The sequence below is a fragment of the Vicugna pacos genome, chromosome 10 (assembly GCF_048564905.1).
Source record: "Vicugna pacos chromosome 10, VicPac4, whole genome shotgun sequence".
Taxonomy (NCBI): Eukaryota; Metazoa; Chordata; class Mammalia; order Artiodactyla; family Camelidae; genus Vicugna; species Vicugna pacos.
This window is the reverse complement of record NC_132996.1, coordinates 38,736,378-38,764,224: the sequence shown is the minus strand read 5'-3', so window position 1 is coordinate 38,764,224 and position 27,847 is coordinate 38,736,378. Positions and strand designations below refer to the sequence as shown.

Genomic DNA, 27,847 nt, shown 5'->3' with positions numbered 1-27,847 from the left:
CTAAAATAAAAATTTCAAGGACCAAAATGTTGCTAGTTCAAGTTTAATATTTAAAAAACTTTAATTGAATGAAGTCAAATACATAAATATATTTCATACTTTATAATTTGGATGACAATTCAAGCTTCAGTAAATTACATTCAATTTCAATAATAATATTCATATAAATGTCTATGAGTTACTGAATAGTTAATAAAATTTTAAGGACAAGTAATTATCTTCTGTTGCATTTTTCATATTAAAATTTTAATTTAAAATGTAAATTTTTAATATATTCAGGATTTTTCCTAATTAGATATTTTTGCTCAGTTTATGTCATCCAGGTACTGTTACATATTGCACCTGTTGCAATATACCTATTTTCTTTCTTTGTTTCAAAAATATATTTTCCATTTTGACTAATTAGAAAATATCAGGAGTAAATTTAGAAAATAATCCACCTGGGCAGTAAAAACACTGTATTTCTGTTATTTATTAAGCTATATTTATTCTCTGTTGAACAAGAACAAGAAACAACATGGACAATAACCAAAATGAGAACTTACCTACTATCTGTAGTGGATATCAAATATATAGTTCCTGTACTGAAGACAGGAGATAAATGCTTCATGAAGAAGATTTATTATTAAGATTTAGTTTCACTAAATAAAAATACACAAACTAATATTTAAAAAAATAAACATTTTTAAAGAGCCTAGCATGGTGCTTGGTTCAAGAAATAATAATATATCCAAAACATCAGTTATATTTTAAGTGTTTTTTTGGTAACATAGGCCCACGATTATGACATACAACTTTTAAAGTATTCATTTGACATTTTTCAATATAATACTAGATATATTAGATGATACTGTTATTGCCTTGCAGGGTCACATGATTTTCAGTTGTATCATTATATTTTCTCACAATGGTGATGTAGTAGTTAATGTGGTTGGTTGTGTAGACAGCTAACACCTGGCTTACTCAGACTAACACTTTCACACCAATAAGTAAAACTTGGTAGGATAGATTGTCTAATGCACAGATCTGTAGTTATAGTGTTAAGAAGTCCTTGTTATTATGAATGTGCATTATGAGTATATTGTACACAGTCCTGGTATGCAAATGTGTAGCATTCAGAGATGTGAAATAATTCTGTGTTATTATTATCTTTGTAAATTACATCTTAAGAGTTTTTGAGGACTTTATGAAGGCAGTTTTCTATAGTCACAGTCATACAGTATGTGAAGCACAGAGTGTTTTCTTTCACTATTAACAATAACTGAGCCAATGAAAATGCTTTTTAAATATACACCCGACAAGCAGTTATCTGGCTCTTCGTTCTTACTATCCACAAACCATCTTTTATCGTCTTTTAAGACAGCAAATGAAACAGCTTTGTAAACATCTGTTTTTCATTGTTAATTGTCAGGAAAACTAGGGATTTAAATGCTTCTTCGGAATCCTCTTAATCCTATCAAGAAGAATAAGTTATATATGGTTATCTTTTCTTCTTTAGATTGTTTCTTATCATTTGAAGAAAAATACACATACTGTCATTTATTTCCTAAAAATTACTTTTAGGATTATAATATTTTATAGCTATTTTGAGGACATTGCTTTATAGAAATTAATTGAAATCATTAGCAATATAGGTTATACTATAACTAAAAAAGATGCGCGATAAATATAGATTTAAATATAGTGTGCCTTTTCAAATCATTTTCAGAATTTTCTTAGGCATATTCCATTTCAAAATGTGAAATGATAGAAAATATAAGGAAAAGGTATGTGTTAGTCAAAGAATAGATTAATTTAGAGCTCCAAATCTCTTTCCATATTTATTCTTTAGGAAATATATGCTTTATTTTCATGGGCTCTTTCTGTTTCAATAATCAAGCCATTAATGTCAATGGAATATTTCTGGCAGTGATCTACTAAGAAGGCTTTTGCAATAATACATTGCGTCTTCCTTCTAAGTGAAAAGGATCTGTTGCAATAATTACTTTAAAAATATTAAAATTCTGCTCTACTTGTTTTGAATTTATAATGTAAAAGCAAATGCACCTATCTCTTGAGAACAGAGAGAGCATTCATAATTTAATAATTAAGTAATTTAATAACCAATAATTTTTGTTACCTATAAATAAACCTAAGTAACAAGAGTATGGAATACTAAGAGAAATAGCTGATTGTTAATGAAAACTTTTTTTTTTCAGAATGTACCCAGTTAAAAACATTTTATAACCTTTATTAAATTGCTATCCTTTCATGCAATTAGAATGCATTGTGCATTTTTCTTCTTTAAAAGGCTTGTAATTTATTAGTTTCTAAACTGGATAAACTGGAAACTCATTATTTGCTATTTATATTGCTTTTCGGTCTTTGCTTTTCAAACTTGTATTGAAGTGATGTAGAACTAGGCCTTATCACTGCATATAAAATTAATTGAAATGACATATTGTTGCAGTTTCTATGGCAACCATATCATGATGCTGATGCTCTTAAAAATTTATAAACTATAATCTGAAATATGCTAATTCTAGTGAACATAGTTAACGCTTATTTGCTTAATATTCAGTTTAGTACTAAACTTCATCAACTTTGAAAGTAGGTTGATAACATATTGTATACAATTAAAAGAGGTTTTGTTTTGAGCTCTTGAGTTTAAATATTTTCTCCAGGAGACTACTATTCTTGAACTTTAAGTATGAATAAGTGAAACTTTTCACTTATTATTGTCTTAAAGAGACATGAATTAACATGAAGAAGATCATTGCTGCAGATTCCCAATGTTGTTGTCCTCCCCTTTCCCCTAACTTAAAAAATATTTGAACCTCATGCAAAACATCTTGATGCAAAGTTGAAAATTCAGTCAAGTCCAATGAGTTATTTAAATAATAACAAACATCCTGATACTTGGAACACTGATTTGTTTTTTAGCCTTTATTTGTTAGTATGACTTTAGGTAGATAATATTTTTAACTTGTATGTACAACTATGATACATGTTGGAGACATAAAACTTAGTAAGTTATAGAATAATTTTGCATAGCAATTACATTAAAGACTGATTTGAAGTTATGATCTGAAGTTTCTTCTAGAACTCCTTTAAAAGTAAAATGTGCAAAATATGTTATTTGGAATTGATTTGTAACTATGGATTCTGTTTTTAAATAAAGCTTTTTAAAGATATATCTTTTGATAAATCAGAAAAGCATTTTAAAATGTGATAGTTTTTTGGATAATAAAAATATCTGAGGTAACTTAAATAGTATATACCAAATAAAATGAATTAACATCAAAAGTAATTATCAAATGTCCTTCTGCTGACATATTTGGTAAAAAATAATTTTCAGTATATATATAATAGACTTTTAATGAATATTTATTAAATTATAAGAGTGCCAAAGACAGAGCCTTAGTTAACACATTTAATTATTTGGTTTTTGCATATTAGGTCCTCAATAAATATTTTAATATGAATTAAAAATATGGAAAACAGCAAAATCTTCAACATGAATGTGACATTTATACACAAACACACAAAAAATCCTCTATTTAGAAATTTTAAAAATAGCAATCTGGAATTTGGAAGAAAGACTTTTAAGTAACAAATTTTAAAATTACATGATTTAGTCAAATTCAGGTTTTAAAAACAATGCTAATGCATAATAATACGTAAAGCACAAAATTTCTGAGGTAAATTATCAAACTTTTAAAGGCTAGTAATATTAGTAGATTATTGTTTTATTGTTTGATATTTATCAGTGAACAGTTTTACAGCATTTTTTTGTGTCCCTTGCTTGTCTTTTATTAGGCATTGGAATGGATCTACATGATTTACAAAATGTTTCTAGTGTGGCTAAAATGTATAGTGAATGGAGTGGTAGTCATCTTAGCTAATTGTAAACCTTAGTTTGGCAAGAGGTAAATATTTCTTTTAACAGAGAGTGGCACATAGGAAGGAATACAAATGCTTGAGCAATATTCCTTGATGATGACAAGGTAACAGTATTTCAGAAGGATCCTGTCGTGTGAGATTCTTTGAATTTTAGTGAATAAAGTTTATTTCTGTGGTTGATTATCCTGTAACTCTTCATCATATTTTTACTGTCTGTGGTTTTTGCAATATTCATGCTTACCTGTGTAATTATCTAGATCACTTTTAGTTAGAAAAATAATTCTGTGTATCACTGTAAGATAAACATTTGGATGACTGATAAAAATTTAACTTTTCATACGGATCTTTTAGTGGCATTAGTTTTGGCAGCCTTAGCTATAAAAAGTCATTACTTTAATGAATAATTTTCTTTCAGATAGCATTTCAAAACTATTAGATATGGCATTTAACAATATTTAGGTCTGATGTGTATTTTAAGGAGAAATTGGTAGAGGTTTATAATTTTCTGGTTTCTACCACATTCCTTCTTAGTTGGTTTTATTTCACTGTATTTTGCCATTGATTTTCTATTTATAGTAAAGTGAAGCATATGTGCTGAATAGCGATAACTTCTCCTATGTTGTTAGGATTTTGATTTAAAGATCATGGAATTGGTGCCTGACTGCACATGTGCCATGTGTTTCAGTTTCACAGTCATTGGCCTTTGATTTGATTTTTCTTTGTGAGGTTTCTACCCAGGCTTAGTTTCTGCCAGTTACAGTAGACTTCATGTATATATCCCTTCCATTTAAGAGATGAACTGCCAGGATTATGTGTGGTAAAACCAAGGTCCCTCTGAGATAAGGCTCTGGGGGCAGTTCTTCCATGAGGTTGGCCCACCCCACTACATCTAAGAAATGAGATGATTTGAGGGCTATTACATGCTTGAGGTTTTCATAGTGGATTAGAATAGCATTACTTAGCACAGGTGTTTCTATAATTAGGATTCCCTGGGAAAATTCAGTACTGTATTCAATAACACTCAGCTTTCCACATGAGTGGAGGAGTGATCTAAGGTTAATTTGCTAGGTGGTGGCATGAAACAGGGGGATGGGGTCTGGCTTGGGGGCCTGTTGCTTCTCTTCTTTGAAGAGACATTTCCTGTTGTCCATCATTAGCACTAGGTTGCTGTGTTTCTCTTTAAAAAATATATTTCAATAATAATAAAATATAATAATTATTATTCTGAGCAAAATACTGAAATGCCCAAGTTGGAGTCAGCAAGGGATGACTTGTAGCCTTATATAGCACAAGACCGTCCCTGAGTGTCCTCTTTCTGGAGATAAATAAAATTATTCTTCCTCTCCTTTTTTAAAGCATTACATTTAAACAATGTATGCACTGAAGTAACAGGGAAACTACTGAGGCATCCTTGGGACAGTTCGCGGAGAAGGATAGACTCGGAGTGGCCTTGCAGACGTCCTTAAGCATTGGAGGCAGTGTCCAGGCGTAACAAAGAACAACCGCAAGTTATTTCAGAATTTAGCTAGGGTATTCTTAAGCCTGGATCCTTGTAATGCGAGGCGAGAGTACAGGAAGAACGCTGTGCGAAAAAGGGTTTCAATAGAGGTAGGTGAGGGAAAGTTGAAAATCGCTGATATAATTAGCAATCATTACTATTTTACCAAATCCACTGTTAGACAATCAGAAAGACTGACTTCCTGAGAAATGGGCGACTATAGGGCTAAGTGTTCAGCCCTCGCAGCAGGAGGCTGGGTTGCCGGAGCACATCTCTCTCATGCACGCAGCCCTCTTCCGGAAGCCCCCTGCTAGTGACCTCGGATCTGGCCGCGTCCCGGAGTCCCTTTGTCTCCTGTCCCGAGGGTGGAGAACAAGCGGGAGAGGAGCTCTGGGGAGTGCGAAGCTCGAGCTGAGCCGAGGTCGCTACAGAAGGGAGCTGGGTCCTCAGTCGGGACCGGAGCTGCTGCTACGCCTCTCCAAGGCTGCCTCCACCCACCGCTACTGCCCTGGGAGTTTGTGCTTGAAGTTTCAGGGCAGCAGCGCCTGCCTTGGAGCTGCAGACTCTTTGGCCTGGAGCTTTGCACTTTGCTGGGAGAGTGCTCTTTTGCTCGGTTCTCGGCTCTTGGTTTCAGCTAACTTGCAGATATAGCCCTCACTCTTCTCAGCCCAGGTCTCAGAGGGCAAGCTATGCCTCGCTCAGACGGTCCGTTCGCGGGGTGCCCTCCTTTTGCTTTCCTTTAAAGCAGTCCCCGGCAGTCTCCAAGGCTGCCAGGCCGGTGTCAGCCGGGTTGGTCTCGACAACCAGAAGCCGGGCGCACTCTTCCGCTCGACCTCAAGGTGGCGACTTAGGCACGTAAACAAAGCTCGGCCGAGCCGGACGGTTGGCACCCTCGCGGTTCATCCACGTATCACCCTAGTTTTCCCGCTGCTCTCAAGCAGGCTGAATTGACTGTTAAAGGGACTTGAGTTTAGATGAGGAGTTCGGCCAGAACAGCAGAATGAGTGTGCCTGTGTGTGTGTGTGTGTGTGTGTGTGCGCAATCGCGCGGGTGGAGGTGGAGGGAGGTAGTGATAGGGAGGAAAACTCCGGGCGGAACCCGTTTGGGACGCCGCAATTCTCCCCTGCATCACCTGAGACCTCAGGCCAGGCGACCCAGCGGGCTCGGTCTTCCGGACCGCTCTTCAGTCCGAGATGCCGCGACCAGTGTGCAACCGGCAGAGGGACAGAGGGTCTGGTGCCTGCCGCCAGCGGTAAAAGATTTGCTAATCTTGTTTCAGTGACACCCACAATTTATGAGTAGAGAGACCTGGAAAATAAAGCCCTATGTCGTTCTGTGTCCTTCTCCCGGGTGTCTGCCGGCTGACATGAGTGGGAGGGGTCCCTCAGGGTGGGGAAGAGAGACACACAGACAGCGAAAGAATAAACGTGCGACAGTCACATAATCTTACCTCCAGGACGAAAGGACACGGTTCCTAGGACTGAGATTTCCATAGCCAGTCTGCATCCCAGCTGTTTCTCCCGTAGGCTCTTTCCTGCCTAACACAGCCTTCTGACTAACTTGGACAAGGCTTGAGCTTTTTTTCCTCCCTTTTTTTCTTTCCAGACATTCCCTAAACTCAACCCAGGGCAAATCCAGAAGTCGGTACAGTACAGAGCTTCCATTCAATCATGGGGGTGGGGGTGATCCCGTTTACAATTTCTCTTAAGCAGATGGAAGAAGTAGATGGTTATGGGACTTGGAGGGGTGCATGGGGATGGCATGGGGTTTTGGTGGCAGGGAAGCGCGATTTCTCTTAGGTCTTGCATCTGCAGGTAAGGTTCCCAGATTACAGCTGCCCTTCAGTCGAGCTGCGGTGTCGGGTGAGAGTGGAGGGCGATCCTCTTCTGATTAAAGAGGAGTGGAGGAGGGTAGAGTGGAGGAGAAATTGACCCTGGACAGGCTCCACGGACACATTGTCTTGGTTCGTGTTTGTTCCTGCTCTCTGCTGAAGCCTTTGGGAGCCTCTTGAGCAGGGTAGTACGCCCGAGGCTTTTTCTCCCCTTCTTTTTAACCCCCTTCTAAAATGTGTTTAAAGAGAAGTGACTATCCTTCTAAAATAAGTTAAAAATCTTTCTCTGACTTCGCATTTGAGATGTCAAAAGGATTAAATAAATGAAACTTTATTTGACCCGGGAGTTTACCCAGAGACTTAACGACATCTCTGGGTCTTTGGCCTTATTCTAATTCCATGGTGGTAATTACCCTTCGTTTCTTTAAGTGCAATAGATTTATTGCCTTAGAGACTATGCACAGTTTGATTGAATTATTCATTTTTTTTTCTTTGGTGTAGACTGCATCTGGGGACTCTGATGTGACGTGTAGATTTTTTTTTTCAGGAACAAAGGGAATGTGGAAATGAAAGAGAGAGGGAGAGAGAGGCTGGCAGATGTAATGAGACGCGGTGAAGGTGTACGCAGACTGGCACTCCCACTCCTCCCTTCTGCTCTCACTGCAGCCCTGGGTAACTCGCAGGCTAACACAAACAGCTTTTCTCCCGCAGCCTGCCCTCTGTCACTGTAAGTACATCAGCCTTCTCTTATCAGCATGCAGATTCCAGCCACGCACTCCCCTAAACTCGGCTTTGCACCTTAGACAGCAGAAGAACATTTAAAAATTAACTTTCCTAAGCCAGGAAAGACATGTCTGTAAAACTTATTTTTGATTTATCTTTATTTTCTTTGAAAAAAGTTCATGCATTTTTACCACTTTCCCCCACCTCCTTTGTGGCGGTGCTGCTGCTGCTGCTACTGTCGCCGCCGTTGTGGTCTTCCCAACAGGATGACGCGCAGATTCAGATGAAATTTTATGTTATTCTCTATCCATTTAAAGTCGAGGGACAATGCTTGGTCCTTTGCAAAATGACGTCTTAAAGAACGCAGAGCATTATTCACAGTTTGTTTTTTGCTTTTGTTGTTGAAACACGAGTTCCGACCTCTTTGAGGCAGAGTCCCAAGGGCACTGTTATTTGGGAGTTCGGGTTATTTGGTTACACCAAACTTAAATGAAGTGCGATGGACTGCTGGAGTGTTGGTATGTTTTTTATCCCTGTTTAAGGAAATCAATTGCTAAAACTTTTCTCCGGGCTGTAATTAAAGTTTTCAACTTTTTCCTTTTTGGCTTTTTATACTCTTTCACTTATTCTTCGTTTCAGTAAAAGTTCTTATTCCCCGTGTTTTAGAAGTGAAGACATTTATATTTGTCCTATTTATACAGTACCTATTAAGCCCTTCGTGAAAGAAGTTAGAGACCTTAGGATGAAGTCATGTAGGTATGAATTGTTCTCCTCGCTGGTGTAAGGAGACTTTCAAGGCAGGAATACGAGGTTTTAACAGTCGTTGTGATTTTTGCGTCGGTGCTTTAAATATTAACTTCTCTAGCAGAATTCATTGCGTTGCCCTTCCCAAGTTAAGGGGGAGCTCTCTCCAGGAACCGCGCGCGCCTTTCCTTTCCCGGTTCGCGCCTCTTTCCTGGAGGTGCGAGGCCAAACTTAGCAAAGCCGAGTTGCCTTTGCCGGTTGTCGTGCGCAGGGACACCCGGACAGCACGGAGGCAGCGACAGTTGCGGGCAGGTAAGTCAGCTCCTTCCTGCTCACCTTTCCTTCCCTCCCTGGTTCCCCTTGTTCCGCGCCCTGGATTCTTGCGCCTCACGGGACTCCGACCCCCAGGGAAAATGAACCATAGTGCGCCGGGATCTAGCTACGGTGCCTGGGTATCCTCCGCTCCGTCTCGGACTTTCTGGAGCCCTCAGGCCAATGTGGACCAGGTGGAGAGTCCGGCACTTTAACCCGCTGCAGCGCTCTCTGCCTTGCACTCTGCTCTGTACCGTCGCGCCCAAGGTTTGAAAGGAAACCCTTAGGGCTCACCCCCGCCCCCAAGGGCCACGTGTCAGCCCATGCACAGCCTGAAGTGCGGCACTGAGACCCCAAACTTTACTTTCTTTCCTTTAGGGATTGATGTTGTGACCGGCTTGGGGTTCTGCCTTATCAGTCTACTTTGGTATCAGTTTATTAGATAAAATCTAAAGAGGATCCCTGCCGCTCCTTCTCTGAAGGTCCACCGCGGCCCAGTATTAGGGCCTTGGACGCTGGAGATCTTGATAAAGTCGCCTTTTTTTTTTTTTCCCTTCTTGCCTCCCGCCAGCGGCCTGCAGCTGGTCGGCAGGGTCAGTCTTACTCCTCAGATTTCCGAATGCAGGGTGATGTAAAGAGACGAATGCGCTGACACTTGCAAAGCCAAACTTGTCGCAGCAACTCTGAAGAACCCAAATCGCGCCCCAGCATTTCCATCCTGTATGTTTCACCTTCCTCGGTGGCTCTACCCTGAGGATTCAGGCTTTGGGACTTAAACTACCCCCTCTTTTCTCCGTTCTAACTCTGCAGACATTTAGGACAGGTCATTCAATTTTGACCTGTTTAGGGTTCGGAGAGATTTTTTGCCCTCTGTTGTTGAGTTCCAGGGCCGGCGGCCGAAGAGCGTGAGGTTCTGGAACTGAGCGTGGGCCAGGCCACACTGATTCACAAAAACAAAATAAAACAAAAACAAAATCAAACCCCAGAAGAGATATGACCCTTGTCTAGGATAGAAACACCGGTCTGGGTTTGCCCGTTGGGCTTTTGAGGTCAAGGGGCACTCCCGGGACTTCTGGGAAGCGAGGGCGGAAGAAGCTGGCATGCGAGGTGCCAGGTATTCTTTTCACCGGCCTCTAGGCTCTGGCGTCTGGAAGCAGGTTTCCCAGTCCTGAGAGTTTCTGTGGACGATAGGGACACAAGATTTCTGGCTGAGGACTAGCTCTCCTCTCAGCCAACAGTCATCAAGTCACTTTAACTTGCAGTCTCCAAGCTTTCAGTCCTCAAACATCATCTTTCCTATTGGGGTAGAAGAACCGGGCTATTCCTTCTGCCCCACTAATCCGAGGTGCTCATCCCCATCCTTATTTCTGCCCGTTTCCTTCCCATGTCTGGAGTTCATCTGAAATCAAACATAGAGTATACTTTAATAAGCCAATATATGACTGACAAACATCTCAGCTTGTTCCATCTTCTGTGCTTGCTTATTCTATTTTCTTCAAAGTTAATAGAAGAAAGATGAGGCTCTCTCCCTTGTATCTTTTGTCACTTAATCTGTGAGAGATCTTCCTCAAATTGGCAACTTCAGATTGCCATTAAGTTTGTGAATTTCCTAGTCAAAATTCCTGACCTCTCTCCCCTGGTCCATATCTTCTTTCACAAAAAGTCCCTGTTTATGAAATGTCTCAAAGTGGCCATCTCATATCAGTTTCTACATAGTAAGGACCTCACCTCCACAGATCTCTGCAGGTTTATGCTGGTCATGGCAGAACCTGTCTCCCAGTTTTTAATCTTAATGTAATTTGGAGTCTCTACTGACCTCAGTTTCTTAAATCTATTTCTTTGGCCCTGTGTTAAGGCAGGCCAACCTCACCTAGTGCACATTGGCCTCTCGTTAGCTCTGTGTCTGCTGCTGTCAAAGCTGGTTTTCTCATCTATCTTTTTTACTCTGCATCTCTATCTACTACCTGACACCATGATTATTCTCTCCCCTCCCAGTTCCCCATTTTTTTTTTTTGCACTGAGATAAAATTCCAGGTCTGTGCTCCTTTAGGCCATTCTCTACCCTTCATATCTTTTATCTACCCTACACATGGATCAAAGAGAATCTTTAATTTGTGTAGTTTTTTGAGGGGGGGCTTTTAAAAACATAATTTTCTACATCTGATTTACATGTTTCTGTAAAATGCTGTCCTGGGTGACTGAAACTCTTCGTCTTCTGTAACATCCCAGACACCCATCTTGAAATTGTTTCTCTAAATCTTTTCCTCTACAAAGTTGAGGTATTACACATATATCACCTACCCAATTCCATGTAACACAAACATATCCATATAATAAATGTGAAACTATTTTATTTATTGTTGTAACAGTATAATCATTTTCTTTGGTCGTTTGTATATGTCTTGTTATTTATAATAATTTTAACCCCTAAATTCCATAAACCAGATGGCCTCCAAAACATTGCCACCTACATATGTTAAGAACCACTGTCAATTGTTTTTCTTTTTTCTTTCAATTCCTCCTCCTCCATCTTTTAAAATAAATTTCTCTTCCTCTATTTACTGAGATCCTATTAACCCACGTGTTTTCAAGATCTCTGCTTCCTGCATCTCTTTCTTTACTCGCTTTTGATCATTTCTCTTTTTCATTTCCTTCATCCTTCTTATTATTCATCCTAATATTCACCTCTTTCTCCTTCTTCTTGGTCTGCTTCAGCCCTTGTCCTTCCCCTTGTTTGTATCTGCCATGACTCACTTCTGTGGTCCAGTTCTGTATTTTGGTACTTCTTAACATTCAGCCCCTTCGTCCTCTGTCACATAACTTTTCGGAGCACTAAGTACCATCCCTACATTTTCCTTTCTCACTTTGTTTTCCCCTTTTCTCCAGCGTGCTTTCTTTCTCCCCAGTTGTCTACCTTTTCCTCACCTCAGTTTGCCTCCTCTAGACTCCTCCTTCCAGCAGCCTCAGCCCTAATAGCGCTCCTTGGGTCCTTTACTCCTCAGCCTGTTTTTCTCCCACTTAATACTTGTCACCATTACCCTCTGACCCCAACTCTCCCTCTTTTTTTTTTTTTTTTTTGTCACCTTCCAATCCTCTCCTACTGGTTGCTTCACTCTCTCTTCCCAGGCGCTTTCTCCAATTCCAACCTCCGCTCTCGCCGGTCTCTGCCCTCTCTCTCTCTGGCTCTCTCTCCTTTGCCTCCCGCTCTCCCCTCCTTCTTCTTCCCCCGGCCCTCCCCCTCCCTCCCAGCTTCCCTGCCTGGCTCGCTGCCTCCCTCGCCTCTTGTCTCATCTTGCCTGTGTTGTCTGGGAGGGGAGCCCTGCCTCCTCTCCCTCGCTCAGATCAATGCCCTGGCCACTCACTTTCTGATGTTGCACGACGGGAAATGCTTTGAATACTTACGACATGGCCGCTCACACTGATTGCCAAGATTGACAGCACTAACCATCGTCTTTACTTGTTTCAAGGGGGAAGCCCCTAGTCACCCCGCTCTGCGCGCACCTCCAGGCACCCCGGAGGCAAACTTCTGCGGGTCAGCGTTCCCCCCCACCCGGGGCGGGACGCCCCCGCAGACTTGAGTTAACCGGCTGCGCCGGCCGTGGAGCTGGGGGGCTCTGCTCCCTTGCTCCCCAGGCTGTGCTAATTGACCTAGCAACGACTCCCCTTCCTTAAACAACAAAAAATTTTTTATTTGTATCTTTCCCTTTTTCTTTAATGCTATTTACTCCCGCGGCTCAGCGCACAAGGAACCCTCCCGTGCAGTACCATCCTGGAGCCCGCCCAGGTAACCGGGACGGAGCGAGCGAGCTAGAGAGCGAGGGAGGCAGAGCGAGAGCGCGCGGCCCATTTGTGAGCTACCTGTTGGGGAGCCGGAGGGGGCAGGGGCAGGAACCTCGGGCTCGGCCGCCGGCCCCCAGCGCTTTCCGCTCCTGCCCTTCCGGGCAGCTCCCTTAGGGTTAGTTTCCTCGAGCTGGGACTGAGGGGTTGGGGTGGGACAGGCGGAGGGACTAGAAGTGAACGCGCGGAGCCCTGAGAGGGCGCGGGTTGCCGGGAGTCGCGGCTGCCCAGCCGGGGCGGGTTTCCGTACTAGGCTGGGGAGGGGAGAGGAGGGAGGAGGAGCGGGAGGAGGGCGCTCAGCGGGGCCGACGCAGAAGTGGGGGGGGAGTAGAGGCTGAGAAAGGGGCCCGAGCGTCTGCCGCTCGCTGGTGGACGCGCGGATCCCCAGGATGCGTCCCCCTCTCGGAGAGTTGTGCCTTGTTCCGGAGGCGGTGACAGATCTGCGTGGCGGGCTCCTGATTTTCTTGCCACCCCCCACCCCCGAAATCCACAAGGAGAAAACACATGTTGTAGCTGTAGATAACTGTGCGTGGGACACTAAGGCAAAAAGGGCAGGGGAGAGAGACAGACAACGCAACCTTTGACAACAGAAAGCTGTTATCGCCATCCTAAGTATTCGTCCGGAAATCTGTCCGCCCTCTCGGCCCACCTTATTCCTCCTCCTCCGCCTCCCCGTATAGATATTCTAATCTATATTAACTGGGCATGATATGAAAAAGAAGTCAGGTGGCTTAGAGAATGAAATTTTAAGTCTCCGTGAAGTTTGAGGTAGGTATTTCATTGAAGTTTGCGCAAGTATGTGATGGAGGAAGCTTGTGTGCCTGCGTGTGTAGTCTTCTCTCTCTCTCCCTCTTTTCCTCCCCCCCCCCCGCCCCGGTCTCTCTCCCTCTCTCAACCCCACTGTGTAAGCATAAGCGTGTGTGCTCTGTGAGGGTTCAGATGGGACCGCCGGGTGGAAAGGCCCTTTGTGCCCACAAGAGGGCAGCATCCTGAGGGCTTTGTGAGCGCTGTATCTCTCGTTATCGCTGCAGGCTTGGGTTTAGAGAAAGTTATACCGAAACTTTCAAACTGATATCACATCTTATTTCGTGATATTTAAGAAAGAAAGACAGAAAAAAAGAAAGAAGGAAAAAGAGAAAAATGAAGAAAGAAGAGAGAGAAAAAAGAGAAAAGCAGACAGCCAGCCTACCCCGGGAGAGTCCTAGTCACACCAAGACTAGGGGGAGGGCTGTTTTAATTGTGGGTTTGGCCGACTGACGACTGGAGTGCCCTCCTCGGCTGTCTTAGTTGTAGCCGGAGGTCATGTAAATCGACCTTAAAAGAATGCATAAGCCATAAATTAAAATAAACCCTCACCCAAGGGCTGATCCATAAGTAGACAATATCCAACCTGGACAAAACGAGCTTCCCTTACGAGCCGACCTAAACCGCATCCCCCCAAAGAATAGAGACTAAATGCAAAGTAAGTTTCCCAGCGAATATTTTGTTTTCTTGAAAAGTGTTGGGTTGATTCGCCGTGTGACTGACTGCGACGCCGCAGTTTTCCTGAGCGCTTCACTGTTAGCCAGGCTCGGGGTGCGGGAGGTCGGGAGGACCTGCTGGGTTTCTGGGCTTCTTAACGCTACCCCCACCCCACCCCCATTTTGGTTTGGAAACTTTGGCTATTTGTGCGGTTGACGCTGGCCGAGGGCGGGCGAGAGTCGAGGATCTCCGCCGCGCTCTCCGCCCGGTTGAAGTTTACCCGGAGGAGTTAATAAAGAAAACCCGGGTCGCTAGAAAACCCGTACGCTCCCTCCTCCCACTCCCACCCCACCCCACCCCACCGCCGCTCCGCTGCAACTTTCCCGGGACCCTGCGGGAGTTGCTTCCAGTTCCCTCCGCTATCTCGCTTCCTCCCCCTCCCCCCATTTTTGGACTTGACTTTTTGATCTTTTTAGGAATAAGCAAACCGAACTCCAAGACAATCCGAAACCTAAGTGCTAATCCGTGGCCCTCTTTTCCCGGACGCTCGGGCAGTGGTGCCGGGCCGGCGGGGGCGTGTGTGAGGGGTCCGCTCAGTCCTGCCCCGCGTGGGCTCGGCGTCGGAGTCGCGCGGCAGGCGCATGGTCGCCCGCACGTTCCTTCCCCACCCCGCGCTCTCCCACCCGGAGTCCCAGAGCCCCGCCGGCGCCCTCCGTCCTTCTCGGCGCCCTGCCCGGCCCCGGCCTCCCGCTGCCCTCTCCGCAGACCGGCCGAGATCCGCCGCTCTGGGGCTCGGCCCAGGCCCGGGGGCGGTGCTGCCACCCGTCCGGGGCCCAGCCCGAGTCTGGCCGCTCCCAGGGGGAGCTGCTTTCTTCTCCCTTAAAGGGCCGGTCAGAAAAGGGAAGGGGCTTATGCAAAGGTTGCTGGGGTTGCTCGGGCACCAAGAGGAGCGGCCCGGGGCTGCGGAGGACAGATTAGCTCCGTTTCCCGGGCGCTCCGCGGAGCTTTAAGATAAAAAGAGAATTGGTGTTTGGAATAGATAAAAGGTGGTTGTTGCTGGCGTGTTTTGAGGGTTTTTGTTTTTTTTAAATAAAAGCTGTCTTAGGCTGACCAAGTTTGAAAACGTTTGTTTGTATGAATTGCCAGATATTGAATGCTGCTCCTATTTGGGGACTAAAAATAAGTCTTCGACTGTGCTGGCGGGGCTGGGCTCTTAGCAAGATGGGTTGTCCCCGGCTGCTTCTCTGTGTATGACCTCCTCTGAGGGCCGTGCTTGGAGTTTCGGTCTCGAGATGGCCCAAAGCCGTCGCTGCGGCAGACTGGGCTGGGCTCGGGACCTCCCGCTGCACTGTCAATGGGGCGCTCAGATGACGTCCATGTCCGGGGCGCTTGACCGCGGCGCGCACTCCTGCTGCCGGGTTTTTGATCCTGGCCGGGCAGCCCAACCAACAACCCAATGGAGTCGGGATGTGAGAGAGCCCCCTCTCCCCGCCTCCCTAGGGTCTCCTCCCTTATGCCCTTTATAGTCACATGCCCAGGTTTCTCCTCGGGTCCCGAGGAGAACAGACACAGCCCCGCCCAGTCTATTTCTAGGAGGTGGGTTTAGTGAATAAAAAGGTCAAGTGGTCGGGTCTGCGAGCTGGTCCACGGCGAGGGGGGACAGGACGGACACCTGGCAAAGACCGCCCCGCCTGTCCCCCCCCCACCCCCCGCCGGTCTGCCCGCTCACTACTGGCCTCCCCAGGCCACATTCTTGCGCTGAGTGCGAGAGGCTGTGGGAAAAGCAATCCCGAACCGGCCAAGAGCCGGCGAAGCTGATCCCGCGATGGCATTTTGTTTTGAACAGTTGCTGGGGTTGACGTTTCCTCATAAGGTAAGGTGTCACTGGACAGTCGGCTGCCCAAATGTCACATGTATAATTAGCCTGCGCACTCAGCACCTCGTCCCCGAGGCCCATAGGCACGAGTTTGGCGGACCTGGTCCACTCAGCTCGGTTCTGGGCTGCAGGATTCCGGAGGGAGGGCCGAACCAGCCAGGACAGCCCCGGGAGGCCCTGGCACCAGGGAAGACTGTGACAATGTAGCCTTGTCTTTGATTTTTCTCTCATTTTCCCTTTCTTTTCCTGATTCTCTCTTTATTTTTGGTTGAAGGCAGACTACTGCTTAGATGGGCAAACCGGACACTAGCGGCAGGGCGCAGACTGAGTGAAGAAAGGGGATGCAGAGTAAATCTGGCAATATACCTACTCTCCACACCCCGCCCATGGGGGAGGGCTGCGAATGGCTTTCTATCTGCGAGAACCCAGTAGGACCAGCTCAGACTTGGCATTGTATCCCGGCTTTGGTAGGAGCTTCAGCTTCTTGTTGGACTGTTCACCTGTCTCTGTGCACCCTCCCACACTCACCCCAGAAGTTTCAGCAAATTACTGTCTGTGCCCTAATTGCAGGCCCCTCCAGGCCTAGCCACTTGGGGCTGCTAGTGTTCACTGTGGGGCGAACCTGGGAAGATCTGCTGTCTTTCCCTGTCTCTTTTCACTATGGGATTATTAGGAGCAGTGCCTTGTCTTCTCTATCTGTATCCAGATTGTTGTTTGAGCTTCCTACCTAGCTTCCCAGACCCTAGCCTCAGGTTAGCTTTAGTTTGCACTCTGGTGGAGACCAGATTTCTGCAGTCATGAACATGACCTTCCCTCTGTCACCCGGTGCAGTCACCGTGGAATTCAACACTCAGCATTAGGCACTTTCATCCGCCTCCCTCCTCCCCTTGTTTCTAGGCCACTCAGATATTCCTGATACCTACTAGAAGATTCTCTATTTGAAAACAAACAAATAGGCAAACATCCTAAACTCTCCACAAATTTAGTGGGGTAGGACTAGCTTTTCTATGGCAGCAAGAGTGCACCTTTCTGGTGGGAAGTGGGGACACCGTTTATTTAGTTGCATTTGCTTTTAATTGAATCTATGAAATATTTCATTTTCTTTTAGGAGGGGAAAAGTTGTGATTGATTTTTTTTTTACTCTACCAGACCATAAATGTACTGTCCATGTATATTTGAGTGTATATTCCTGAATACACATATGTGAGTACGTGGGCTTTAGGCCAAATAACATGTAAATTATTTTCTCCTACAGTTTTGAAAACCTCATAAATCAAGAGAGATTGTTCCCTTCTAAAACAAGAACAACCACCACCACCAACCAAAAAAAAAAAAATCCTTCAGACTGAAAGCAAGCAAATATGTACCACACTTAGATATACTTCATGACCAAAGGCAGTAAGTTACCAGGATCTAGACAAGTGCTAGGTCATTAATTCTTTAGGCAAACTGATACCCTCTGTTGCTTTTCTCTTGTACCACCAGCACCTCCTTTTTCCTTTGCTCTCCCACCATAGTCCTTTATTTACAGTGGCAAAGCTAGATAGTTTTTTGTTTATTGTTTATCCTTTTATTGTTGTTCTTAGTTTTTATTTTGGAAATAATGAAAAAGAATTTTATGTATGTGTATTTTTTTAAATGCAAGAAATTATTATGGAGCATGATACAAACTCCTATAGTACATTGTATAACCACAACACTCAATATTATACTATAAAGAAAGATGAATGTAACAAACACTAATAATAAAGCAATATTAATACCTATACCTTAAGTTGATTCTATAGTAGATTCAGTAACTGAATACCTAGAAGAAATGACATTTAGTAGGTATATTGTCTGCCGTACATTTTTTATTAGTAGTAGGAAGCAACAGATATTTTTCTTAGTAAGGGAAAACATACTTAAAATAAGTTAACATAGCTAGTAAATCTTTCTCTTATAAGGCTTTAAATATATCATTTTACATACATTAATGATAAATTTTGGTGGCATTATTGAGATTTTATGTCTATTTGACTCCTTTTAAGAATTGTTGTTATTGGTCATTGATGAAATTTTTACACATATCCATCATATATTGAAGAAATTAGTGATGTTTTAAATAATCCTCTTTCAATTAGTACACTAGGAATAAATGAATTTTCTTTTAACAAAGTTTAATATACATTGGCTTTAACCCTTTTAATATTTTCTATACTTTTCAGTATTATATTGTATATCTCTGGAAGAATTCTCTTGTTAGTGAGAGAATTCATATATACCTTTTAACTATTTACAAGCAGCATTCTACAAAAGGGGAGTACAGTACAGCTACAATTTTGGTTGATCTAAGCTATTTGTTTAAATTTGGCTAAGGGGTGCATATATATCAATTGGTGTTTTTGAAGTCAAGTGAAACATTCCATCAAGCTAATGTGTCTGAGAGTACCATATCAGGCACAGACAGGTACTAGAAATGATAAAACACAGATAACATGCAGCGAGATGATTTGCAGATGGGACGTATTATCTGCTGTCATGAGGTTAGATGGGTCAAATTACTGTTTTTTAAAAAAATTAATCTAGGTTATTTCAGAATTATCAAGTTATGTAGGTATATAGATTGAATAAGAACAGATTATAAAAACTTGCTAAAAACGAACAAATATTCATTGTTTTTAAGAGCAGAAAATGGACTATCTTTGCATTTGGATTGCTTCTTGTTTAAGAAATACGGCTCTCCCCTATTATTTTTCCTAACAAGGATAATAATATATTGAACAGTTTATGTCTTTATCCTAACTCCATATTTTCTACTGATTGTACTCTGAATATCAACATACTTAAGTAAAGCAAAAGCAAAAACAAACTGGCACTCAGGTATAGTCAATGAAAAGCAATTTTTTATTAGATGTAAGCCCATTTTAAATGTATAACATATCCTTTTCACTTGAAGTTCTTCAACTGTGATCTGAAAACTAATTGTTCTGGTAATAGTTATATCAGAAACTTTCATCATTCTGTTGTTATGTATTCATTATTCATTTATAGGAAGAATTTTTATTTTCCTTATTCTGTGGAAGAGGGTAAAAGCTTTTCAACTAATTGTTTTGTTTAGACATTTAGTCAAACTGGAAATAATTTTAACTCTGTGTTAGGATTTTTGGTAGAGCTTTTCAAATTTAAATAACCATTGTCATGATTTAGATAAAAATATCAATTGAGAGTGTAAGTGTAAGTTGTAAGATGGAATATCATTTAAACCTACTATGGACTCTCTCACCTCCAAAAACGAGTGCTGGTCTGTTTTTCCTCAAATCTGTGATAGTCTCAAGAAAGGGACCGCGAAACCCTAAAGCCTCAGAGAAGCAGTATTGATTCGTGCTTAACTGCAAATCCTTCATATCATTGTTCAAAATATCCAACTTTACACTAATATTAGCCATTCTTTTTATAGTGACACCATGCTTAGTAAAAAACTTCTAAGCACTGAGGTCAGGTGTTGAGATTGGATTCTAGTTTATTTTTTATGAATCAGATAAAGATTTCTGTGCATGAGACCATATGTGAAGATGAGAGAACAAGAACATTTCCATATCAAAGGCAATATATCTGAGGCTGCATGGTAATTAAAATGCAGTGGTTTGGACTCTGTGCACTAGCACTTAAGCAGAGCATTGCCGGGACCTTGTGCATCATGCAGGCAGTTGCTTCTCGCATACTTCTTGAAATACACTTATAATTTTGTACAAACATTTATGCTAGTCCACACTTTTCTGTGGATAATTTGTATTTCATCCAAACCATTCAAAGTAGAAGTTATTTTTTGAGCTACCCCCTCATTATGGCTTTTGTGCATCAACTATTTTTATTCTACTTGTTTGTATTTCCTTTTACCAGAATGATGGCTTGTTTATATTCAGAATCTCTTCTTGCTCCTTTAAGACCCTTTATATATCACCCATATTTTACTATTCACTCAAAAAAACTTTCATCTTTAGTAAAGATGTAAATTATTTTCTGAGGTTAATTGTAGATGCTGTAATCTATTGTAAACTAATAAACTCCATTAAAAAAATCAACTACCCAGTTATTTTTACTTTATGATGGTAATATATTTAGTAATTCTCACTAATTTGCACATTGCATAATATTGGAATAAATTACTTTTCAAAATGTTTAAAGAATTCTGAAATGTTCTTCTTTACCTTTTAATAGCATGAAAATGCACAGTGCTATTCTCTTTCAGACTACTTCAGGTGAAAAACAATTATTTAAAACGATAGAATACTTTATATTTATCTGAAGAGTTATCTCTTTGCATTTTATAGGGAGATGTTTGATTTTATTTATAAAGAACTGGGTTAGCATCATAACCTGTGACTATCTGGGGACAGAATAGTGAAATAAAAAAATCTAACAACTGGTAGTCCAATATTTTATATATTTTAGAAAATTTCGCATCTTTGGTAACTAACTTGAATTCGCTGCTCTGTAATTTTCTAGATTTTCTATTTCCATATTTGCTCTCTCTCTATGCATGTGGCGAGGGATTCACTAGTATATTTTATTTACTAAGCTCGCCTAGTCTGTAAAGCCTTTTAGATTTATCTTTTAAGATTTCTCTTGATTGAAGCACCATGTATTGAAGAAGCCTAATACGATAATATGAAATCCTTTAAGAGTTTTTGTGTTTTGAACGATTTTGAATCAAAATTACTTAAGTATATTGATTTGATGCTTTTCAGTGATGATATGTATAAATAAGCATAATAAATATAAGGTAAATTCAAAGTACTTTATATGATGTGCATATTAGTGTCTATGCAAACATTTTATATTCTTTCAAGTTCTCGCTTGATCTCTTTCTCCTCTGAAAATCTCACAAGATAAATCTTTAAATGATCTATTATCCCTGCTATCTTCAATAATTTGTTGTTTCTAGTCATCTTAAAGAGGCGAATTGAATTGTCTATCTTTAATATATCCATTCAAATGCAAAAAGGGACTTTAGTGCTATTTGTGATTTTGACTTCACTGAGAACAATCTCTTTGCTTCTTTGAAAAGTAGTTCTTTAAAATTAGACAAAGAAAATTAAAGATGCTTTACTTTCCACGGCTACACAAGCACAATATGTGGAAAAATGAAAATGCAACAGATAAAAACAAATGACAAGCATAGATTTCAAATGGAACTCATTTCCTTTTATACTTTACAAACAGATCATTGTGTAGTGTGATTGAGCACTAAGTTCTAGGCATCCTGAAGGCCATTTTTGAAGTCACAAGTTTTTACTTTTTAAGGCATCTCTCTTCTATTGAAGATTTTTAATATTTGATGGGTGGGAAATTTAGGCACAGTTGTCATGGTGCTAAGCAGGTCTTTGGTAAAAGTGGAGAAGAATCCTCCTAACTAGGGGAGAATAGTTCATTGTTCTTCCTTGGAAAAGAATATCAAAGAGCAGGAATGTTGTCATTTTTTCAGAAGTATCTTCAGGTATCTCCACGGGCAATAACCTTCTATGTAGGAGAGCTCAGACACCCCATCTACCCCCAGTGTATTCATCTCTAACTCTCCATTTCTTCATCTCAAAAATGGGAGTAATAATAATATCTACATCATAAGGTTATTGTGAAGATTAAATAAGATAAATAAATGTAAAACACAAAGCACTAAGCTCAGGGCTTGGTATAAAACAGATATTTAATACATGTTATTTATTACATTGGTGTGGTGCTGTACTTAGAATTGTACAGATAGGGCATCCCAATTCAGCTTTACTACATATTTGTTATGTAATCTTTGGCAAATTATATAATCGGTTTCTTTTTCTCTTATATGAAATCTTTCCAGCAATGTATGTTCCTTTCTTCCTTTCCTAGAAAGAAGAATTCATTAGTAGTCTGGCAGACTTGGGACAGAGTAGGGACTAAATGTAGAGTTTGGATGTCTGGCTCTCAAACTTGAGAATATTCCAATTCTAAGGACTAGAAGAGAATTTAAAAGGTCATTTCATCTGTTATCCTCCTTCCAGGGGTGTATTTATCCGCTGTAATCAGTTAAGAAGCTCTCTTTTTTGGAAAGCAAGCAAAGAAGAGATTTTATAATCTTTGGTTATATGTTTCAGTAGTTAATATTGGGAAGTTCTTTATGTCAGGTATGTACATCTTAATCTGCTTTCTTTTGGTCTGATTTTCAGGAAAAATGGAAACATATTCTTCATTTGAATGATAGACCTGCATGTGAAAAAAACCAAAATTAAACTATCAATTTTTATTTCTTGAATCTTTCCTTTGAAGTCTTATTTCCTAAACTAGTTATGTGACCTTAGAAAAGTTATGCAACCTCTTTAAGTCTCAATTTCCTAATTTTAGGAACTTTTATTTATTTTTTTTAAATTTTTATGTTTTCATGTATTATTTATTTATTATTTTTTGTTTTTCTTTGGGGGGAAGGTAATTAGGTTTATTAATTTAATGGAGGTACCGGGAATTGAACCCAGGACCCGGGCCATGCTAAGCATGCACTCTACCACTGAGCTATACCCTCTCCCTCAATTTCCTAATTTTAAATTGAGGATTGTGATAAAATTTATCAGATAGGGTTGTTGGGAAGATTAAGTTTGAAGATAATGTATTTAGAAGTGCATAGAACAATTCTGGACAACTGTGTTAGGATTAATTGACAATAGTTATGTGATCAGTAGAAGAACCTTGGCATGAAAAGCACTCTTAATTTTCTTATGTTTTATAGAACTCAGTTTTCAAAGTGCTTTCATATTCATTGCCTCATTCAATAAAAGGTATACAGAGTAGATAACCTTACCAGTCGTACTGTCTAACTTCCTACTTAATATAAATAAATGTTTCAACTGGGTTTTGCTTCAGGATATTATTCATTACAAACAAAGCTTGTGTGTCATAAATTAGGGCTGGCTTTTCTGGCCTTCTTTTTTCCTCCATTCTCTGCTGTATAATCTCAGTGCTCGTTTATTTTATCTTCATATTCATTTCCAGAGCCAAACCAATGCTGCATTTTCCATAAACCAAATGTAAATGAATAATACCACATTGATCAGCAGCATTAAATGTCAGTTTATATATGTATTTGCTAACTAAAAAATTAGGAACTAATTTAATTATTATATAATAAGTATGACTAGTTTGAGAGACAGCTGTTTTTCAAAATATGAGATTTATGAGGGAGGACTAATAAAGGGATCCTTGATGATGAAAAGGTGAGAACCACTTGACTACATGGTTTCAAAGATGAAAATGCATGATCCTAGTGAGGAGGTATAAATTTAGATAATTCTATGCAGTGTACTAGTTGCTATAATGGAAATACGTGTAAGAGCAGAAGTAACTGTCAAGGAAGGCTTCTAGTAGGACATGGCCTTTGAGATGTGACTTGAAGGATAATTAAGAGTAGATTATTGGAAGTAACATCCTGAAGAGCATTGGACATGGGGGAAACATTTGATACTATTATTGACTATTCTGTAAGTCTGATACCAAAATGTCTCATATTTGTGTCTTTCTGATCCTAGAAAGGCCATGTCTATCATGAATGTGAAGTGACCATAAGCCAGCACCTTAACCTCTGCACTTCTCTTTCTTGGCTCAGTTTTGTGGTCAGGGACATTGTGAGTACATCTTAAGGTACAGAGAAGTTTTTTGCTTCCTTCAAATATGACCATTAAGCATGAAAATTAAAATAAGTGGCTTATTAATATATGAACTGATGATCTGGACCATGAATTAAGAAAATCTTGTATCTTGCACTGTAAGAAACTTTTTTTTTCAATTGGAAAGCATGGTCTTAGAAAAGGGGCAGTATCTGGAAATTTTTAGGTCTGAGTGCTATTTATTTATTTATTTTTGATCTGGGTGTTATTTTTGAGTTTTCCTTTTTTGTTATAGGTCTTTAGGTGTCTCACATTTATGATTAAATTTTTCCAACTGTAAAGTTGGTATATTCCATAACTATTTTTATTGAGGGATAATGTGAAAATAACTTAATCCTCAGAGTGATTCAAATTTTTTGGAAGAAATACAAATTATTATTATACAATGATGATGATGAAGCAGTAGTAATAGCAGAATTAGCAGTCGCAGCAACAACCTCTCTTTACTCTTGATAACTTTCAAATAGGGATTCTAAATCCACCCTTTTTAGTTTTGTAATCTGGGATCTCATGTTTTCTAATAACTTTTTGAATACTTTTTCTCTGAGCCAAAAAGTCTTCTTTCTGTTTTGAGTCTGGAAATTTTCTGGTATTTAATAACTTGTTTCTCCATATTAAATACACCTATGGAGATTTTGCAGCTTGTATGATTTTGTGACATAATCATTTTCTGAAAAGGGCTTTATGGTCACATAGGCTGGAGAAGTTACGGCCCTGATTTCCAATGGCCTTAACTTATTGTTTTCCTTACCTCTGCTTTGCCATGCTGTAGACTCAAAGTGTTGATAATGCCATGAAAAATATGATGAAATCTCTCTATTAAAAAGAAAGGCTCTGAAGCTGAGTAAAGAAGGGGAACAAATATGTGAAAATTCTATAAAACAGTTTAAAAACATCCCTTTAGCCATATTAAATTAGTTATGATGCTTTTAAGAGCATTTTCCTTCAGGACTTTCAGTTGAGTTCTTTAATAAGAAGCAAAAACCCAAGCCAAAAAAAAAAAATCAAAGCTGAAGTAATATAGCAACTGAACAAAGTTTAATTAACCTAGAACACAGCATATTAGTTAACTGAGTCTCAAGAACATTTTTTATTCTTGAGTCTGAGGATCTAAATAAGCACTGGAGAAAAATTGGACTATTTTAAAATTTCTTAGCCATAGTCCTTTCCCACTACAAAGATGCATATTGAAGATAGGTATATTGAGGTTTAAAAAGAATTTTAATCTTGGAATAATTAAATTTGCATGTTATATTTAATTTTATTTTTAAATACAATATTCTGAGGCATTATTAAAAGAAATTTTCAGCTTTTCTGAGGTTAGACCCTGTAAACTTTTACAGACAATAGTTCCAGAGAATGCTTCCATTTGTACTTTTTGTACAAAGTGTATGATTTACAGGTATGCGAAAGTAGGGTTATGTACTCTGAATATTTATGTGTTTTAAATTGTATCTTATTTTGTAACAGGCTTATTTTCTCTAAGGAAATATATATAGCAGCCTAAACTGGGTGGGACTAGTGAACTTGGTGACTATTAATTCTTATGTATGGCATAACGAGGAAAGAATGAGAAATAGCTCAGCTTTTAATTATGACACCTTGGGACCTTTTCCAAAGCACTCATCATAATTAGTTATGTCATAGTTGTGAAGTTTTGTGTTTAACTTCTTCGTTATGTCCACACGGAAAACTCATCAGGAGCTGTGCGAATACAGTATGTGGAAATGTCTATGCCTTCATATTGTATGCTAATTTTTTCTTTTGAGTTTTCTTAATATCAGTTTCACATCTTTGGATTATTTTCTTCTTCTGTTTTGATCTATGCATGCTATTAAAAACATAGGACATTTGTATCAATGTCCTTTAAATTTTGTGAGGCTATGATTACACAATTTTTAGTTTTGCTTATTTAACAGATTATAGCTGAGATGATTTAAAACAGAAATACAATTTTATTAAATTTAATAGGAGGGGAATTAAATCATTTGGTCATCTTAAATTGTTTCAAATGAAGTCTCCATTTAATGTTAAATAAGAACATTGCTATTACATCTTAAAAGTAGATAACTTTTGATTATTAATAAAATGTTTGAATGTCATCACATAGTAGCAGTAGTTGTTATCCTCCCTGCTTGATTGAGGTAAATGTAGCATTTTCAGTAGCTGAGGTGAAAGGAACATAACTTAGGATGTTTAAGGAGAGAAGGAAATAGAAATCTTAGGTGGCTGGGATAGCCTAAAGGGCAACTGGAGTGTATTGTTGGTAAGGGTGAGGCTGGAGAATTCTCCTTGGCAAAATAATTTTAAGACTTATTTGAGAGAAATTCTGACTATAATAGAATAGTGGTCTTCAAATTTTTTGGATAGAGCATGCCATCAGCAAAATACTTCTGAGCATGTGCCCTGATACATGTCCATATTTATTTAAAAGTATATACATGTACTATTGTGCTAGTATATGCTATAAGACATTCATAAATAGATATTAAAAAGGAAGAGGTATAGATAGAATAAATAATATTTTAAAACTGTGGTCCCCAAACCCTATACTTTAATATGCTTTGTTATTTTTAAAAGTCTTGGTTTAACACTTTGTGATGAAGTGATTTAAAGGTTTGGTTCTAAGTTCAGTTTTCTTTGCTACATGGTTTTAATGCTGCCACAGCTGAAACTGATACCTCAGAAGGAAAAGTAGATCCAAATGGAAGAAGTACATCATTGTTTGCCCTTAATGAAATGTGATACTGATTTATTAATTCTTTGCATAAAATGTGCAAAAAGTTTGTTAAAATGTGCCTAGTAAATCTCTATTTTCCCTGACAGCATTCAGTTATTTTTCCAATGAGGTTCATATTTTTAACAAATGGGCTCAAAAACACATTGAAACTCTTTGGAACATCCTTAAACAGGTTAGAATATTCTGTTCCTAATTTTTAAATTGAAAACAGATGAGAGTTTTTGTAGGCGATAGACATAGAATTTTTGGTAACAAAAATCACACTATGTTGGAATCATTTCCAAACATATGTTTTCAAAAATACTTTTTCATGGCATGTATCTGTTTTGAAAATCATTTACTTTCTTATTTGATAAAATACCACCTTCACCTTGAAGAGACAGATTAAGTTTGTTTGATAGTGTGTATGTTTGTATATGTGTATGTATGTATGTATCTATACATCTAGTCTAGCCTAGCTATTTGATAACACACACACACACAGCTGCTTGTCATCACATGAAGGGTCAAAACATTTAGTACTCTAGTTTTTTTGTTCCTTATCCTTAAGTTTGGAATCTTTGCCATGAGATAAGCAGTGGAATGTGTGGATGGTGCAGACAATTCTAATGGTTATTCCTCATCTGATTTCAAAGCATTCTAAAGATTTTACTGTGTTTTACAGGTCTATTTTAAAAAGTAATTGCATCATCATGTAGCACTTGGCTTTAACATTGTGCTGAAATTTTTTGGCTATGAATGATGTAGTTAGTGAAGTCCATGGTGCTATCTCTGTAATCTTATCCCCAATTTTTTTTCCTTTACTTCTGCCAAAGGCAATCACTTCACCAGTAGTTATACTTAGTCACTTTTCCCTAAAAGTTACTTTTATTTAAAAAGGTAACACTGTTGAGATTATATCTTCTTTGGTACATATTTTGGTGGCTCACTCAAAAGTAGCACTTTGCCTATCAAAGATTGTAAACTGAGGCATGTTCAAAAATTTGTACATTCATTATCTGAAGAGCAAACATTCTACATGACAGACATTTCTTTTTCAAATCTTTAGCTATTTTTACTAAGCAACTTCCAAAATTGTTTGTGGCACTACTCACTGTACAGCCCATGAGGACATTGTTCACATTGCATTCTAGGTAATTGCTTACCCAGGGATGTGCATTGTGGCAGCTCTGACATTTTAGCCAGGAAATGTATTTAAATTTGTGACCATATTGTTTTCTCTGTGTTATTTTAGTTATTATTATAATATAAGCAGGAAGAACAAGAACTTTTC

At 39.8% G+C, this 27,847-nt stretch overlaps 1 protein-coding gene across 11 annotated transcripts in view; it reads left to right on the top strand.

The window, feature by feature from the left end:
- The window catches only part of SOX6 (SRY-box transcription factor 6), a 626,002-nt gene that overhangs the window by 47,398 nt on the left and 550,757 nt on the right, over nt 1-27,847 (top strand). For 8 of the 11 annotated variants that reach the window (XM_072969571.1, XM_072969578.1, XM_072969580.1 and 5 more), the window contains one exon: nt 7,759-7,938. The gene's annotated coding sequence lies outside the window, so the exon portion shown is untranslated. Of the gene's footprint in view, nt 1-7,758; nt 7,939-16,438; nt 16,632-17,419; nt 17,563-23,696; nt 23,809-27,847 lie in introns of all 11 variants that reach the window. The other 3 variants (XM_072969572.1, XM_072969574.1, XM_072969577.1) reach the window with 3 other exon arrangements.